The sequence below is a fragment of the Dreissena polymorpha genome, chromosome 2 (genome assembly GCF_020536995.1).
Source record: "Dreissena polymorpha isolate Duluth1 chromosome 2, UMN_Dpol_1.0, whole genome shotgun sequence".
In the NCBI taxonomy this organism is placed as follows: domain Eukaryota; kingdom Metazoa; phylum Mollusca; class Bivalvia; order Myida; family Dreissenidae; genus Dreissena; species Dreissena polymorpha.
In genome coordinates, this window is record NC_068356.1 from 61,213,660 (window position 1) to 61,234,022 (window position 20,363).

A 20,363-nucleotide genomic window follows, 5' to 3' on the forward strand; every position below is an offset into this window, starting at 1 on the left:
TAAATATATAAGGAAAGAAGTGGAAATTCAGAAGATGAAAATATAACTTGAAAAGGGAGATAAATTTACTCTAAAAACAAACACTAAATTATGAAAATAAAATAATTTCTTCAAATTTAAGGCATATGAATAATGTATTGATTAAAAAAACTCGAATGTACTCGAATATTCTTCTACCACAAAAATAAAACATTATGATATACACACACACTAAAGATTTGTCAATTAAAAGGCTGACACAGACAGTCCATACGCGCGAAAATATGATTTCGTTATAACAAGAAAATAAATGCATAAATGCATACAAACATTTTTATTCTTTGGTGTAAATTAACACTATGAATTTAAATAAAAAATCAGTATCAATAACGAGACAAATTGACAGATACAAACGCTAAAATATTTGAAGAAATGAGTGGATATATTTACAACTATCATAAGTAAATCATCACTATCATTTGCTACTTGCCTCCGTTAGCTTTGTCGGCCATCTTGATTTTTTGACAAACGCGGGAAATCGTGTGATATAAGATGAAGTTTTTCGACTGGTTCGCGATATTCCAGATCGTACGCTTAGCTAAAATCTTAGCTGCGACTCGATACTTACGACAGCGTTCATAAAACGGGTATTAGCGGATCGTAAATGAAATCTTAAGTGAAGGATTTAAGATAAGATCCGCTAAGATAAGATATGTTGATTAAACGGCCTCCAGAATGCTCAAAGTTAGCGGAAATATTTCTTTTAAGTAATCTTTCTCGTTCTCATTATATCATTTTGTTTCCTTGCTTGTTTTGCATAATTGTGTGTATGTTTAATGCTGAGAATAAAGTGTTTGTGGAAATAATTTGCGAATATGCATGTAGCAATTAGCATTAACATATATCCTGCAATTAGACGTCCATGAAATATTTGCTTAAAAACATCTGTGCATACCAACTATAGAAAATTATCTTACCGGTGGCAGTGCAGTGCTCTTATCAGAATAGCAATATATTATATATAAAGTGTTTAGTTAAACAATATTTGTCAGACCTGTGATTATAATATGCATACTGATAATGTGAATATGTGAATTTCTAGTTCAAATATATTCAAATAGGCGCATGTTTTTTCTTAATTTTATTTAACTTATTGAGAATCTCAAAGTTCTATAATATATATTTTAATACTATAACAATTTTGCATAGTCCCCCTGTTTTAAATCTATTTCAAATACCATCAACGTGATATGATGCGTCTAATAATCATTTAAGCAATACATTACTGATTTGATTATTATACGTTTAAAGTTCATGCAAGTAGTTCATAAAAAGTAGGTAAGCGTATGCACATGTCGGATATGTAGATACTTGAAATAAACAGAGGCAACATTTCCAAGAACCATGCTCTGAAAAGAAAGATTAAAAGATTAAGAAAGATTAAAAGATATAAGAGCGATAAACAGTGACAACATGGAATTCCAGTTGTCAGTGCACAGTTCGGATTGGTTTATCGTTCAATCAATCACATATAACAGTTTTGAAGAAACATTTGAATTCATTCTTCAGTAAATTCGTTGAATTAATAAAAACACCAAATGCTTTTAAGGATGTTTGGCGATTGAATACATCAACTAATGAATAAACCATAAAGCTGACAATGCTGCACGAAAGAACTAGAACACATTGTCTTTAAGCGTCGAATTCCATTCCACACGTTTATCTTTACTATTAACATACATGCACTACAAGCGAAATGAGCTTTGAAATTGTAATGATGCGATTTGTGACCTATCAAAGACGTTTTAACTACGTCTGACAGTTGTTAAACTTTTAATTAGATTCCAATTGATATTCGTTTGTATTGCTTTTTAGTGTGAATGTCAATGGTATGGGTTCTTATTTACACGTGTGGATTTTATCAATATTTTATTTGAGAGATTGACGTGTCTTATAAACTTAAAACACTGTTCGTGTTTTGTACAGGCGGTAGGTCATTAAATAAACGACTAGCGGAACTGAATTGATCTCCCGCTAATAATTATCCAATTTCATAAATACAAATATACCTTTTATTTGTAGGTATAATGCACAGGGAAAAGTATATGGGTCATATAAATAATTGTCGAGCAGGCCTGTGACAAAGTATGGATACCAATGCGGAAGACATTAAGTAAGTTAAGAGTCAAGTTTGGTCGGTTATGTTGCGCTAGTAAGATAAGATAAAGATATATTGAAGGACTCAAATTGTTGTTACCCTAAACTTTTAGTAAAACGCGATATTCTTTTATACAAATACAATACAAACGTTTAGTTCAAAGCTGCGCATCAACATATAATGAAGTGCAAATATATACTTGTACTAATTTAACATAATTTATGTATCTATGTCTTATGTGTCTTTTGTATAAGTTTTATAAATTGATTGCTATTAAAATGTAGTTGAAGTATTTTCAAAGATGTGTAAATTAAAAACCTACTTACATCAAATATGACTTTTGTCACTTATGATTTACCTTAAAATATTGTCTATTTTTTTGTTGCATTTAACGTAATTTCTGGTTGGTTTTGTATTTTACGTTTTAAGAATTAGTATCTTTTTCATTTGCGTTTAAGAGTTTGTCAGCAGGAAGGCTGGACGTCTTCTAGACATGGACTAGCAACGCTGTCACACAATGAGAAGGAAACAACTTTGCGTCAACCAATATTATACACGTACCCATACACTTTATAAAGGAATGTAATGTTAAAACGTAATGGCAATCATGGTCGAAGAAGATGCCCTAAGGCTGAATCGGCTTACATGTTACGAATGTACAGTTAAGGGGTGCATTATCTATATGTGTAAAGCCATAGTAATGCCCCATTTCCATATCGTTATTGTCATTGAACTATGCAGGGCGGGTGTACAAGGAAATTTTTTACTTAGATGCAGATAAAAAGCTAAACTAGACGTATTACAAGATTACCATCCAGCTCGATAAACCACTTTAGATGACATTATAACTACAGTCAGCGGTAACGTAACCAAACAACATATGGAGCCTTCAATTTTTCCTTGTCAGCAATGTACGCGTACTTTATGCCGTGCTCAAGATAAACTTATTATTTATTTACACGCATGTTTGTTTTGAAGTTAGTTTGGTAGAAGGACGTATTTTAAATGAATTACTGCCCCTCTTTTCTGTTATTTTCAAACACATTTGATATACCTTTCTTGCATGTAGTTTAGCTTGGTTGTCAATGAAAATGACCTTCGTGTAAACATTGATAGGAATTATACTGATATTATCGCGAAAATATAATTTTAGTTGCGTTGTCTCTTTACTACGGTTTGACATGTTTTGTTACAAAATAATCGTTAAATCCCCTCAATTAATTTGGTTGAAATAATCAGCATTATGTGTATACGAAAACGCTCAACGAACTTGTTCACCGTCTTATACAAAGGGTTTAGATTTCCATGTATCATGTTCGGTTTTTCTATCGTCGAGAAGATCACTGTCATACTGCAAGTGCCTTTTCTCTCGTCAAGAAGTTCACTGTTATACGGCAAGTGCCTGGTGGATTTACCTTTTACTCCTGGTGTATCGTGTACTAAGAAATGAAATATATTGCGCAGACCGCTTTGCAAGCACATGTTTTACGATGCATTGTGTTTCATGGACATCTTAAAAATATAAGTTCGATGTGTCGGTTTCCGACGTACCTTTGTGAAGAAATAAATATTGAGCTGAAATGGGATATCAATGAATCCTTAAACATATTCTTTGGTTGAAACGAGGACCGTTTCAAGTAATTTTAAATCTGAATATTTGCCAGAGAGTCTTAATCTTATTTAAATTTGCGGATATCCTCTCTGGGCAAAAGTGCAAACTATGTAAAACTGCTATGATACATAACATAAACTAATCGTTCTCAACGGCGACAACTGATAAGTCATAATCCGTCGACTTCGTTTTCGTCCGTTTCCCTAATTAACAACAAAGACAAAAAATTGACATTTAAAATAACTTATATAAGTATAAATATTAATTTTTGTTTTTATGCAATCACAGGCTGGTTATCAAATTGCTCGTTGAAAAGTTTTAATGGAGTGAGACCTTTCTCTTATATGACCATCATATAAATGGGTAAATATGTCAATTTAATGGTTACACTAAAACAATTAAGCAAATAAACCATTGTGTGAACTTATGATAACACAAATTAAATTTCATCAATTCCATTAACATGTCAGATCTTGTTCTTCGTTATGTTATGCTGGCAAAAATCAGTTTCAAACATGTGTTACTCTGATTATAAATCTTAATGTACCATGTTGTCATACATTCTTGTGGGTAACACAATCACTAAATAGCGCCATTGTTTATGCTGTGAATTAACATATTACAAATTATGATAAGTGATCAAAGATATATACTTTTCCTAGTTTGAGCGCAGCAAATTAGAGGAAAATTATTTTCCTTTGCATAAGAAAGTCTCCTGTAGGGTTTGCTAAGTGTATTGTTTTGGCGGGTAAATATGCTCGTGGAATAGCCATTCGGTTTTGCGATACGAACCAGAGAACACGTGCATTTTCCTAATATTTTATTTGATATAAAATATTGACAAGTTTTTTCATGAAAATGAATGTCTGCAGGAATGTAGTCAGTTGTTGATTTTGTGTGTAAACTATATGAGCATTAGTTCATGTATGAGTTATGAAATCTCTATCAAAATGTGAATTGTTCACATTTGTTTATTGTCATACGTTATAAATGTGTCATCTGGTCGTTCGCATAGATACCAAAATACAAGCTGTATTTTCAATTTATATCGTTGCGTGTGTTTGTTGTTTATTTTAAAGACGTATAAGATATAAGATAAAGAAAGTCAATTAAGTATATGTTAAGTTCCAAATTTTGTTATCAGTGTGACTTTAATTAAATTATTCATTGATATGTTTATTGTACGCATAACTTGAATTAGAGCTAGTTTAGAACTAAATGGAAATACCCAAAAAAGTAAAGCAGGTTTTACTACCGTTTTTATAAAATGTATAAAACTAAATAAATCTAGAATGGCATTCATGTGGAATAACACTTTCCGATGTATGACTCATCTGTGTGTGCGTAAGTTATACTTACTGTACTTGTGATATTATATGTGCTGTCATATACAGAATAAACCATATTTTGTAGAGGTATACTCTATTAGTCTTTTTGTATAGACAACGCATATACAAGTGTAGATATTTAGGCATATTTTTATAAGCATTTGTATCCTAAATTGTTCAAAATTACCAGTGTTATTACTCGTACTAGCCGATATATATGTGCTCGCTACGAATAACAACAACTCATTCTAATACTATTGTTTCTAATCAAAATAATAAACAATTAAATGATTGCAAAATAGGGTTATTCAATACGAAGTTGCGCCATTTAGCAACGTTGGTGAGTTAAATGAAATTGATATATAATAAAATGGACAAGTATAACTAGAATGAATTATGCAATGTCATATTGGTAACTCGTTTGAAACATTTGCATAAAACAATTGAAACTTTGTACACATATATTTCGCTTAACTATTAGCAATTACAATATTTGCTTCATCAATATATTAGTATTGCATTGTGATACAAGTACATAAACGCTTGAGCATATTACAGTATTGTACAAGGATTTTGTCCATGGAACCATATTAAATATATACTAATTAATTAAACATATCCTTATTTGTAACTGGTATTACAAAATATCTTTTTATGCAAACTATTGCAACATGGTGCCAAGACTTTAAATACAGGACTTTCAACACGTGTGTGCAATGAGCCTATTTAGCCTATTCAACAGCCTTTTCAGTCTATTTAGCCTATTTAGAAAGTTTAATACATAGGTTGAAACATACATCCTATTTAGCCTATTTAACAGCCTTTTTGACAGCCTTTTCAGCCTATTTAGCGTATCTATAAAGTTTGGTACATATGTTGAAACATACATCCTAGTTAGCCTATTTAACAACATTTTCAGCCTATTTAGCCCATTTAGCAAGTTTAGTACATTCCTATTTAGCCTGTTTTACAGCCTTGTCAGCCTATTTAGCAAGTTTAGTTTGAAAGTTAAATAGAAATATACATGCTATTAAGCCAGTATTAGCCTATTAAGCAGCCATTTGAACCCCTATAGCCAATTAAAACAAAACATTACTTAGGCAGAAATATACGTGCTATTTAGCCTTTTTAGCAAGTATATCAAATGAAACCTGAAAGAAACATCCCATGGAGCCTATTTTGTAGCATATTCAATCTTTTCAGCATACTAAGCACGTTTATTAAATAGGATAAAACATTTTCCAATAAGTGAGTATGCTAATTTTAATAAGGGTCGGACTCAGGTGCAGCCTATTTAGCGTATTACGCGTCCTTTTTCCTGTGAGTGGGTATGCCCCTGTGAGGGCCCTTTTCGGACGAACAAGAGTTATCTCCCGGAAGCGACCTAGTGCACGCTGACCAGCCGTCGACTACCTATCGGGCTCAACTAGTTTCGGCCGGGACTTTTAATTAGGGTCGGCCGTTCATGCGGAATATTTAGCCTATTTCTCGTATGCGTCATTTCCCAGTGACAGAGTATGTCACTTTAAGGGGCCCTTTCGGACAAATAAGAGTTATCCCCCTGAATCGACCTAGTGCTCGCTGACCAGCATTCAACTGTATAACGGGCTTACCTAGTTTTGGCCGGGACTTTTAATTAGGGTCGGCCATGCATGCAGCCTATTCAGCGTATTACGCGTCATTTTGCCTGTGAGTGGTATGCCCCTTTAAGGGCCCCTTTCGGACGAACAAGAGTTATCCCCAGGAAGCGACGAGCCGTCGACTGCCTATCGGACTGAACTAGTTTCGGCCGGGACTTTTAATTAAAGCCGGAAGTACATGCAGCCTATTTAGCATATTTCTCTAATGCGTCATTTCCCAGTGAGTGGGTATGCTCCTTTAAGGGCCCTTTTCGGACAAACAAGAGTTATTCCCCGGAAGCGACCTAGTGCAGGCTGACCAGCTAACGACTGCCTGTCGGGCTGACCTAGTTTCGACCGGGACCTTTAGTTAGGGTCGGACTCAAGTGCAGCCTATATAGCGTATTACACGTCATTTTGCCTGTGAGTGGGTACGCCCCTTTAAGGGCCCCTTTCAGACGAACAAGAGTTATTCCCCGGAAGCGACCTCGTGCACGCCGACCAGCCGTCGACTGCCTATCGGACTGAACTAGTTTCGGCCGGAACTTTTAATCAGGGTCGGCCGTGCATGCAGCCTGATTAGCCTATGTCTCGTATGCGTCATTCCCCAGCGAGCGGGTATGCATCTTTAAGGGCCCATTTCGGACAAACAAGAGTTAATCCCCGGAAGCAACCTAGTGCACGCTGAACTCCCGTCGGCTGCCTGTCGGGCTGATCTAGTTTCGGCCGGGACTTTAAATCAGGGTCAGAGTCACATATAGCCTATTTAGCGTATACCATGCGAGTGGGTATGCACCTTTAAGGGCCCATTTCGGACAAACAAGAGTTAATCCCCGGAAGCGACCTATTGACGCTAAACTCCCGTCGGCTGCCTGTCGGGCTGATCTAGTTTCGGCCGGGTCTTTCAATTAGGGTCGGAGTCAAATATAGCCTATTAAGCGTTCATGCAGTAGATGTAGTGTAACCATTACTATACGCGCATGCGTGGTGTTCTGGATTCCGGATTCTTGTTTAATATTATTTCTTCGCGCATGTATGCTGGCTCTCGGATTTGTTTATTGTTATTTTTGCGTTGCTATTGTCTACTTCTTGACAAAATGAAGTGTAGTTAATGGTGTGCAATTGGATATATTTATCTAACTTAATTCAAAAAGACCAATGAAACAAAATATAAGTACAACATTGTGCACACTGGCACGCCTAAAGACATATATGTTTTAGCATTGAATGTAATAATGATTGATGTTCCTGTTCAGATATTTGGTTGTTTAACGTGGTTTTACCTCAAAGAATCAGGGATAAGAATGATTGTTCGGTAAAAAAGTAGACTATCGCACGGTGTAATGAATTAATTTCAACCAGACGAAAGTCTGTTACGATGCTCTGTCGACAAAACTAACAGTAAATAATACTGTTGACGCTGAATTATATAACTTAACTTTGAATGACAGACGACACTCTAGGCATAATATAGCAACGTCTGCACGACCCAAATGGTATCTGCTTTGTGGCATTTTATCAGCGAAATCGTGTGCGGTTTCAAATGTTGACTGGTGTATAATGTATTTTGGATTCACGTATCGATGCTATGCAAAATACTAAATTGTGTTTATTTAATGAAACTAGTATCTAAATGGTTAGTTATATCGGATGAGCTCATTTGAAGCTCAAAACGTTGGTAACCGTCCGAACGGAATTCATGTCCGTTAGAGCTAGTGTAGGGGGACAGTACAAAGTGTTTTGTTAACATGCATATTATGTTACATCATCTTAAAAATAGGTATAAATGTTAAAAGGTACAACACATTGTATCCAGACAAACGGCACGCGGCAAATCGGCTCCCTGCGTTTTTGGCATTCCCGGACAATGGGCTACTCGTAAATTTGTCCACTATGACAAATGATCCCCCAATTGGCCACTTAGAAAATCGGCACCAGTTTGTTCGCTATAATATATTGTTTTCAACTGTCATCTGATATTGTGCAGCCCCGATCGATCACATCCTTCCTAACGAACAATCGCCACAATACATATTCAAATATGATACATGTTTTGCTGCGGGTTTCGGCAGTTGTTTGGTCATCATCGCCTTTTATTTTGGACATTGGTCGAGTGCGTCCAGAAAGACAAGGCCATGGTAGAGGCAGCTTAAGTGAAAACATGATTGATACGGATTTCATAAAAAGATCGATGTTAATTGCTAGTTTAAAGAGTCTGCTGAGAAAACGGACAATAAGATCTTTTTATAAGGAATAGTAAGATATGCTGTTAGAAACTGTACGTTTAAAATATACATTTGCTAGTTTCATACATGTGCTTTGTTTGTAATAACAATGAATAAGTAATTTGTAATTGTGTCGATTGTGTCGATATCTGCCTTTGATTAAAACATTATTATTTCTTTAGAAAAAAATTAATAGTTCCAGATATACCCATTAAGAAAATGCCGTTTAATAAAAAAATCTGTCTCGGTATTGAATCATATACATTTTCTTAATGGGTATATCTCGAAACTATTTAATTTTTTATAAAGAAATAATAATGTTTTTATCAAATTCGGACTTTAACATTACGTGAAGAATTTGACAGATAACAGCGTTCTACATGTCACCCATCTTGTGGTCTTGTGTTATCTCACCCGCCGCACTCTGTTCAGCATGTATTCACACATTCATTTATGACACGCGCAACACTACTAATAAAAATAACCCTTTTGTATGGGAAAGAACAGGGTTACAACACTATTCGAACCCCTGACAGTGACATATTCTTCAAAATTGTGTACTACATTCAATTAGTTGACGGTAACAAGATATTTTTTGACACTGGTGCTGGCAATCATAGCAAATTATTTGACATGAATGAAGTAGGGAGGGGATAAACTGAAGAGTGCAGATGAGCACGTTTAGGTATACATGCATACTGCGGTTGTGACACAACAAGCTCTTTCAAAGGAAAGGGGCATATCAAACCTATTAAGTTGATGGAAATAAGGCCACGTACCGTTGCTCAATGGCTGCTTCAGGCATGGAAATTCTAGAACCGACTCGGTACATAAATTGCGTTTTCTTAAAATAAAGGAGGTATGTGATAATAGCCTAAATGCGTCGAAGAATATAGACTTGTCAGTGTTGCCTCCCTGTAAGCAGTGTCTCCTGCAACACATCCGTAGAGTGACGTATCAAGTCGGCTTATAGAAAGGGCACACATACCCGATCGAGATATACCACTTGCAACGAAAGGCCATGGATGGACCAAAAACACTAATACAGGCCTGATTGAACCTATTTGGATTGATGGAGATATACTCCCGCCTCCAATTGTTGATGTATTAGAGGACATGGCAAATGAACTTGAAGAATATAATTACACTAATGATAGTGATACTGAAACGGAAAGAGTTGGCAATGAAGAAAGTTAAACAGTATATTTGAATTAAAAGAACAAGCAAATGCAGCAATGAGCAACTAAATAACTAATAGGAAGAGATTATGTTATTTCCTTGTTTTATATGTTTACCCCATCCACTTTTCGGGGCGTGTTAAATCTATTTAACTTCAGAAAATGTCCTTTATATCGCTCTTTTTTAATGTCTGAAAGTAGTGGCTTATGCTGACATTCACATATTTGTGAATATTGAAAAGGCTTTCAAATAGGCTAAATTGGATATATGCTTTAACACATGTAGTAAATTTGCTAAATAGCCTGAATATCGGACATGGACTTAAACTGATGAGACATCAAAGTGTTGGGATCGGGTGTGAAAAGGACAACACAAATGGTTTACGTTATGATGTTTTAAAACTGTTAATCTAACTACATATTTTTTTCCTTATTTACGATTTGTTTTTTCGACGCTGTTCATGCAACATTTACAAATATGTAGGTTATAGTATCGGCAAATAACCTTTAATAAACTATTTTGCATAGCATCGGGGTTTGGTTACACATACGTAATGCACCGGTCACAAAATAAGAAACTGCACTAGACTTCGCAGACAAAACATAACGGATCAGATGAGATTTGGAGCTTGCGGAGGACACTTAAACATATTTTGATTTTCGTATGTCAATTTAAATTTAAATTGTACAATGCCGCGTTAACAGTACTGTTTACTTTCTAAGCTAGTTATGTCGACAGTTGAATATGTCGACAGAGCACAGAGCAGAGCACAAAACAAACGTTCGGAAAATTGAAATACATTAATTGTATCGTGAGTTGTTTTAATTCATTATAGTATATATTCATATCGCCGATTCTTTTAGACACGAACCTTGTATAACAACTTAACAATCTATGTCTTAATAGGAACCCACAAAATATTAGAAATTGAATGATAATACAAATTTTAGATTAGCCTGCACTAGGACGCTTTCGGGTGATAACTCTTGTTTATCCGAAAGGTGCTTTTAAATGTGCATTCCACTCGCCGTAGATATACATGTATAGTGCATAATACGCTTTAAAGTACGTCCCCCTGACGCCGACTCGAATGAAAATCCCAGGCCAAAACAAGGTCAGCCCGACAGAAAACCAACGGGAGATCAACGTACATTAGGTCGCTTCCCGGGTATAACTCTTGTATACCCGACAGGGGCCCATAAAGGTACATACCCAATCGCGGTGGATGTAGCGCATAATACGCCTAATAGGATGTATGTACGCCCCCCAAACGCCGACTATAATAACAACCACGGGCAGAACATAGGTCAGCCCGACAGGCAGCCGACTTGAGATCTGCTTTCAATATGTCGCTTCCGGGGGATAACTCTATTTTGTCCGAGATTTGCGTTAAACTTTCTTACACATTCGCCGTGGATATAACGCATAATATACATAATACGCTGTGCGTACGAATCCATCCTGATGCCGACCCTAATTGAACCCCCGGGCCGACACAAGTTCAGCCGGAGAGTTAGCCGAGGGAGATCAGCGTTCACTAGGTCGCTTCCGGGGTATGGCTCTTGTTTATCCGAAAGCGGCCATTAAAGGTGTATACCCACTCAATGGAAAATGAATTATACCAGTGATACGCTAGATAGGCTGTATGTGACTCCGACCCTTATTTAAAGTCCCGACCGATACTAGGTAAGCCCGACAGACAGTCGACGGAATGCAAGCGTGCACTAGGTCGCTTCCAGTGGATAACTTTTGTTTGGCCAAAAGGGGCCCTTAAAGGGGCATACCCGCTCAATGGAAATTGACGCATGCGAGAAATAAGCTAAATAGGCTGCATGCACGGCCTACCCTAATTAAAAGTCCCGGCCGAAATTAATTCAGCCCGATAGACAGTCGACGGCTGGTCAGCGTGCACTAGGCCGTTTCCGGGGATAGCTCTTTATCGTCAAAAAAGGGGCCTTAATACGGCAAACCCACTCACAGGTTAAATGACGCGTAAAACGCTAAAACGGCTGCATCCAACTTCGACCATTATTAAGAATCCCGGCCGAAACTAGTTCAGCCCGACAGGCAGTCGACGGCACATCAGCGTGCACTTTGTCGCTTAGGGGGATATCTCTTATTTGGCCGAAAGGGGCCCTTTAAGGGTCGTACCCATTCACAGACAAATTGCTTAATAGGCTGCAACTGACTCCCAAACTAAAAGTCCAGGTCAAAACTAGATCAGCCCGACAGGCAGTCGACGGCAGATGAGCGTGCACTAGGTTGCTTCCGGGAAATAACTCTTGTTTCGACCAAAGGGGCCCTCAAAAGGGTATACCCTCTAATTGGAAAATGACGCAAACGAAAAATAGGCTAACTAGGCTGCATGCACGACCGACCTTAATGAAAAGTCCCGGCCGAAAGTAGCTCAGCCCGATAGGCAGTCAACGGCTGGTCAGCTTGCACTAGGTCGCTTCCAGGTGATAACTCTTGTTCGTCCGAAAGGGGCCCTTAAAGGGGGTAACCCACTCACAGGCAAAATGACGCGTAATACGCTAAATAGGCTGCACCTGACTGCGACCCTTATTAAAAGTCTGTCGAAACTAGGTCAGCCCTACAGGCAGTCGACTGTAAATCAGCGTGCTCAAGGTCGCTTCCGGAGGATAACTCTTTTTTGGCCAAAAGGGACCCTTAAAGGGGGCATACCAGCTGACTGGAAAATGACGCATTCGAAAAATAGGCTAAATAGGCTGCATGCACGGCCGACCTTTATTAAAAGTCCCGGCCGAAACTAGTTCCGCCCGATAGGCAATCGACTGCTGTGTAGCTCGCATTAGGTCGTTTCCAAAGGATAACTCTTGTTCGTCCGAAAGGGGACCATAAAGAGGCATACCCACTCACAGGCAAATTGACGCGTAATACGCTTAATAGGCTGCACCTGACTCCGACCCTAATTAGAAGTCCCGGCCTAAACAAGGTTAGACGTTAGTCAGTCGACTGCAGATCAGCATGCATAAGTTCTTCTCCAGATAATAACTTTTGTTTGGCCGAAAGGGGCTCTTAAAGGGCCATACCCGCTCACTAGAAAATGACGCATACAATACATAGGCTTTATAGTCTGCATGCACGGCCGACCCTAATTAAGAGTCCCAACCGAAAGTAGTTCAGCCCGACAGGCAGTCGACGGCTGGTGAGCTTGCACTAGGTCGCTTTCGGGGTATAACTCTTGTTCGTCTGTGGTCCTTGAATGGGTATACCCACTCACTTAAAAAAGACGCATACGAGAAATAGACTAAATAAGCTGCATGCATGGCTGACCCTAATTAAAAGTCCCGGCCGAAACTAGTTCAGCCCGATAGGCAGTCGACGGCTGGTCAGCTTGCATTAGGTCGCGTCGGGGGGATAACTCTTGTTCGTCCGAAAGGGGCCCTTTAAGGGTCATACCCATTCACAGACAAAATGACGCGTAATACGCTTAATAGGCTCCACCTGACTCCGACCCTAATTAAAAGTCCAGGTCGAAACTAGGTCAGCCATACAGGCAGTCGACGGCAGATCAGCGCGCACTAGATCGCTTCCGGGAGATATCTCTTGCTTTGCCGAAAGGGGCCCTTAAAAGGGTATATCCACTCACTAGAAATGGCGCATACGAGAAATGGTCTAAATAGGCTGCTCGTGACTCCGACCCTAATTTAAAGTCCAGGTCGAAACTAGGTCAGCCATACAGACAGTCGACGGAAAATCAGCGTGCACTAGGTCGCTTCCGTGAGATATCTCTTGTTTGGCTGAAAGGGGCCCTTACAGGGGCATACCCATTCACTGGAAAATGACGCATACGAAAAATAGGCTAAATAGGGTGGCCAAAATACGCTAAATAGGCTGCACCTGACTCTGACCCTAATTAAAAGTCCAGGTCGAAACTAGGTCAGCCATACAGGCAGTCGACGGAAAATCAGCGTGCACTAGGTCGCTTCCGTGAGATATCTCTTGTTTGGCCGAAAGGGGCCCGTAAGGGGTATATCCACTCACTCAAAAATGACGCATACGAGAAATAGGCTAAATAGGCTGCATGCACGACCGACCCTAATGAAAAGCCCGGGTCGAAAGTAGTTTAGCCCGATAGGCAGTCAGCGGCTGGTCAGCTTGCACTAGGTCGCTTCCGGGGGATAACTCTTGTTCGTCCGAAAGGGGCCCTTAAAGGGCATACCCACTCTTTGGCAAAATGACGCGTAATACTCTAAATTGGCCGCACCTGATTCCGACCCTAATTAAAAGTACCGGCCGAAACTAGGTAACCCCGACAGGCAGTCGACGGCAGGTAAGCGTGCACAAGGTCGCTTCCGGGATATAACTCTTATTTGGGAATACCCCGCTTACTGGAAAATGACGCATACGGCTTGTACATAGTTTTATATATTTGCTGTATATTTGATCTTATTTAATATACTTACTGATTAGTCTAAATTGGTTTAATAAATACATATTTATAAACGACTGAATATGATGTATTTTTTATCTTTTTAATAAACTGACTAAATAGGCTAAATAGTCTGGTAAATAGGCTTAACAGGGTAAATAGGGTGCATGTTTCAACCAATACACCTGTTTAGGAGGCTTATTAGGTTGAAGAGGCTACTTAAAAGGATATATATTATTATTGTTTCATCTTTCATTTAAAAATTTTGCTAATTAGGCAAAATAGGCTTATCTGGCTGCTAAATAGGATACATAGGATAAATTAGACGAATATTTCAGCTTATTTCAAATATTAATAATAATGGCATAATAGGTCCAAATGAATGCTAAATGGGCAAATATGAGCTTAATAGGATTTACTTTTTAACCTACGAACTAAACTTGCTAAATAGGTTAAATAGGCTAAAAAGGCTGTTAAATAGGCTAAATAGGACGTATGTTTTAATCTATGTACTAAACTTGCTAAATAGGCTAAATAGGCTGAAAAGGCTGTAAAAAAGGCTACATAGGCTTAAGAAGATATATGTTTTAATCTTTGTACTGAACTTGCTAAATAATCTTAATAGGCTGAACGTGCTGCTAAATAGGCTAAAAAGGCTAAATTGATGTATTTTTAACCTATATAAATAGACTAACTAAATAGGCTTAAAAGGGTATTAAATATGTAAAATGGCTAAATTGGATGTATGTTTTAACATACGTACTAAACTTGCTAAATAGGCTGTTAAATAGGCTAAATAGGATGTATGTATTAACATATGTACTAAACTTGCTAAATAGACTAATTATGCTGAAAAGACTGTTAAATAGGCTAAATAGGCTAAATAGGATGTATGAATTAACCTATGTACTAAATTTGCTAAAAAGGCTAAATAGGCTACTCCACACACGTACTTGCAACGCATGTTTTGTTTTACGTTAATATAGAGATGCATTATTTTAAAAGTCTAAGTTAAAGCCCTTTTAAAATCGAATATGGTTGAATGCTACGGACATGTGTGTCGTGTGATATTAATGCTTTTTTTCTTCAGATTATTGCTTGTATTTCCATGTAAGCACATTATTCTTGGAGTGTTTTTGAACACCACTTCTATCTCTGTCGGCATTTGGCAAATTATCTCATAGGCTTAAACATCAGAAATTGATACTCTATCAACGAATTATTTTTTAGAAATAACATATAATGCACGCACACAGACTAATTTACAAATAAAATGTAGCATGAACATAGGAATTTCGAATCTAAAGTGTTGTATGCATACAGTTATTACACGATATGTATTTTTAAATGTAAATATCAACGTTCGTTTTTCTTCTAATTCAAATAAAAAATATAAAGCTATTGATCTTAAGTCGTTTATTACGTTATCAGATGAGTGATCCCATGTATATTATTCAGTTTTCATACAGAGCCAGAAAAAGGTTGTATAGTTTTCTTATCCATTATTGGATGAATGTACATCACATGTCATGCTTATATTTTCATAATAATAAACACTGTTTAAACCAAATAATGCGTTATTTTTTCAAAATAATTAAATCATGTTTTAAAATTATTTATGAATACCTATGGGGCCCAATATAATAAACGTTTAGTAAAATTTGAATTTAAATTTAAATTATGTTTACGATTTGTCTCGGGGAAGGTTTTCGGGCGCGAAACATGAATACAGTGGTAACAGTACATTGATGTGAAATAACACGAACATAAATGGACGTTATACGAATGTGCACTATTGATATCGGCACTTAAATTTAGCTAAATTCTAATGGAAGCTTGCGAATTGTGGTGGCGCGAGTGAGAATCAATCTGGATTCTAACATCGAAAAATATTTTGCATAGAATATACGTTTTCTGTACGATTTTATTTTTAAATATTTGTAACTAAATGCATATATGTATAAACAATAAATAGGCATTCCTTTTATACGTTTATTTATTTATTCCAAAATAGTCCCCCGTAATCACCCAAAATTTCAGAGAGTATAAAATAAGTGCTTTTATAGCAGAAAACACAACGTGTTGCACTTTAATACGCATCTCGATAATATAGCATGATTTTCAAGTAAAGCACTATTCACGAGTTGTTCCTTTTATTTCAATCTATTTCAAACGGCTTTGACAAGATAAATCAGACACAGGGGTGTGAAAATAAAGCTATGGATTCATTTGTTCAGGTCACGATGATTATAAGGTCGTGTTAAAGGTGCGTGCATTGACTTTATTTTGTAGACTATATACGCGCTGTCCGATCTCGTTGTTTGTTAGTGCTTGCATGATTTGTATATTGGATAGAAAATAAAGAAACAAACATCTTAACACTTATTAAATATCAATTTATGTATTGGCAACATTTTTTTCCAACCAAGTTATGCTATCAAAGGAAACTATTATTAACTAACAATAATAAGAAGTGGCGCGGCAGAGGCCGACGCGGATCCCCACGACGCATAGATGTTATATTAAAAGGCAATTTTGGGTGGGCAAGGCCTATGTTGGTGGGGCCCCGGGGTGGGTAATGTGGACATGGATGGTCGATATAGACCGTGTTGTCATAAGAGATGGTCAGCATTAATTTGAAGTCAATTGGTGAATAAATGAAGAAGTTATGTTTAAACAAAATTTTGGGTGGGCGTGGTCATAGTTGAGATTTAACGTATTGTCATAAGAGAAATTCAGTATCAATAAGAAGTGAATCGGTGTAGAAATGAAGAAGTTATAGTAAAACGCAATTTTGGGTGGGTGTGGCTTATGTGGGCGGGGCCCAGGGGTGGGTAATAAGGACATTGATGGACGAGATATACCGTGTTTTCATAAGAGATGTTCAGTTTTAATTTGAAGTCAATTGGTGAAAAAATGAAGAAAAAATGTTAAAACAAAATTTTGGTTGGGCGCGGTCTGCGTGGGTGGGGCGCCCTAGGATTTGTAATGGGGCCTGAAATAGTTGAGATTGACCGTATTGTCATAAGAGATGTTCAGTATCAATTTGAAGTAAATCGGTGTAGAAATGAAGAAGTTAATGTAAAATAACCTAAAAAAATGAGTGAAAACCTCTGACTCAGCCCAATCCCAACCCCCTTTACTTTTGACCCAGCGTTCAGATCAAAAATCCAAATAGTGCACTGTCGCACATAATGGTGCGTTATGTTGAAATGGTTGGTCGAGATAGACCGTGTTGTCCTAAGAGATGTTCAGTATTAATTTGAAATCAATTGGTGAATAAATGAAGAAGTTATGTTAAAACAAAACTTTTGGTGGGCGTGGTCGGGCACTATATTCTCCTACACTATTAGCACTAGAACCTTGAATTTTACACACATGGTAAAGTTATTATCATGTGCGTCGCATGTTGTTATAATGAGTTCTTTTTACCCATTTTGTCCATTTATTTACCCATAACTTTTGACCCAGGGGTCAGATCAAAATTCCAAATAGCTCACCGTCGCACATATGCTCATAGCTACCATGTGTGCGAGTTTCAAGGTTCTAGTGCTAATAGTGTAGGAGATGATAGTGGCCAAGACAGACGGACAGACAGCGGAGATCAATACAATATCCCCACGCTTTTATATTATTTTGTCTTTAACGTCGTTCATGTTTCTTTACAGATAGGTTTATGTATTTAAAAGTGCACGTGCAAACTAGTTTATTTAACGTTATCAAAACCGCCTTTAAAGGAATCAACATGTGTTTATCTGTCCGTGTCGATCATCTACAGTTTCGTAACCAAACTAGCCAACGATATAATGGGTTGGAAGTTAAATCATATTCAGAACCGAAAATGAAAGAACACATATCGCATCTTACCATAATAGGTAATTGGTTTATACTGTTATATTTGTTAACTTTTATTTTTTAACGCGTTTCTATTTGCAGTTCACATATATATGTATTGATAGTTTGTTATATTATCTTTTACAGCTGCGTTGGTTCTAACACAGATTTCGAGTTACGGTAAGATTATTTTTTTAAATTAACTATTTGGATCCTAAAAATTAGTTTTTTTTAGATAAGATATTTCGTTTGGAAATAAAATATCATTTTTACTATAACTTTTTATTGTAATTTGCTTTAAATAATTGATTGATAATTCAGAAGTTTGCCCCATTACTTGGATTAAAAATGTTTGTTAGTTCAAACTTGAGCAAGTTTAATTCAATATTATTTGAGACTGAAATCCACTAAGGGCCTCCATTAGTCCTTGTATGTGATATGATAGTCCTTTAATGTAATATATGTTACAAAGCAGTTCAATCGTTAGTATTAACTCACATAACATGACTTTTGTGTTATAATTGACATTTTTGGAGTTATCGTAATGGTTTCAGTTAATTTGATGCACAAATCAATTCATTTCTGATTAAGCTGAACATTGTTCTTACTTCAATGCCAGCATCGACCGCAGTATTTTCGACATTTACAATGTCTTAATGTTAACTTTCATTTAGAAAGAACGCGCGTTGTTTCTTTCCATGTACACTAAAAAAACTTCATTGATAAAAGTTGATATAATTTATTAAATCTTCTTTCTGTAAAGCAGTGGCTTTGGACTGCTACAACTGCCGTGGCGTTCACGATATAAGGGACTGCAATGTAACTACATCATGTGGGGCGAATCAGGAAAGTCTTGATTATAACGTTTATTACCCGTTTTATGACAAAACCTAATTTGAACTTGTTTGTTAACCTGTGTAATAAAAACACAGGAAATGGTTAACTTAATATTGTAAAGAAGAACGCTGATTAAAGTTTGTAGATTTCTTATAAAGCATAGTGCCAACATATGAATATATTTTATATGAACATCCAGACAACATGGGTTCTAAAATGACCATGCAGAAGTAAAATAAGACTTAAACCCCAATTTTGTTTTTAATTTATTGTAATTAAATATGTATATGTACATTTGCTGTAAATAAATGGACGAAGAAATACCACTTATGCCTAATCACATTCGTCGTATTCAAATTACACAATTGTATACAATAAAACGCTTTCGAAATATTTATAACGATGAATAATATATTTATTTAATTTTGTTACAGTATTTTAAACACTACTTGTATTTGTTGGAGGATAGCAATAAAACTTACATGTATAGTACTAGAATAATAATATTGTTGATACATTTATCTTTTACCAGGCATGCTTTCATCATCACAGAGTCACATCTTCCGGAAACGTCATTGATCTCGGTTGCCAATCTTTGACGGTGAGATTGTGTACATAAATAATACATAGGTCTTTCTAATGTTTTTTAAGATGTCATACACCGTGAAACCAGATTTAATATTAAAACTCAATACACATTATCAAACGATAAAATCTTATTTCCATCGTCTATTTTATGTTATATGAAAAAACATAAAACACATACATACAAAGTATATCAAAGCTGGATACACATATTCTAAGAAAGGCCAATGTATAATCCACGCGCTTATCCCAGAATTAATCACAGCCTGAATGTGACAGGCGTGTTTCGCTGCTAGTGGTGGTACTGAGGTTGTCGGACGTTCTGTAAAACAAACACGTCAGGCGGGTCTTTCTGATTGTTCGGAGTGCTGTTCGACAGACGAATGCAATGACCAACTTTGCCTGCACAAGGCCCGTAAGTCATATCAGAATAACGAGTACTGAGCGTAGTAGTAGAAGCAGCAGTGCATGTTCACTGTTTAATGAGCGGTCGATTGACGCTTTAGACGTGTTCAATGTTGCTTATCTTAGACACATATGCGTTAAAGTGTTCTGCTTTTCCGGCTTACAAACTGCAATTGTAAAAATTGTTCTGAATACGAATGGCAATT

At 36.8% G+C, this 20,363-nt stretch overlaps 1 long non-coding RNA gene across 1 annotated transcript; it reads left to right on the forward strand.

Moving 5' to 3' along the window:
- Window positions 1–18,242: 18,242 nt before the first annotated feature.
- Window positions 18,243–20,187, forward strand: LOC127870401 (uncharacterized). Its single transcript, XR_008044798.1, has 4 exons — window positions 18,243–18,371; window positions 18,478–18,510; window positions 19,097–19,768; window positions 20,032–20,187. It is a non-coding gene; the product is annotated as an uncharacterized LOC127870401 (long non-coding RNA).
- Window positions 20,188–20,363: the final 176 nt, after the last annotated feature.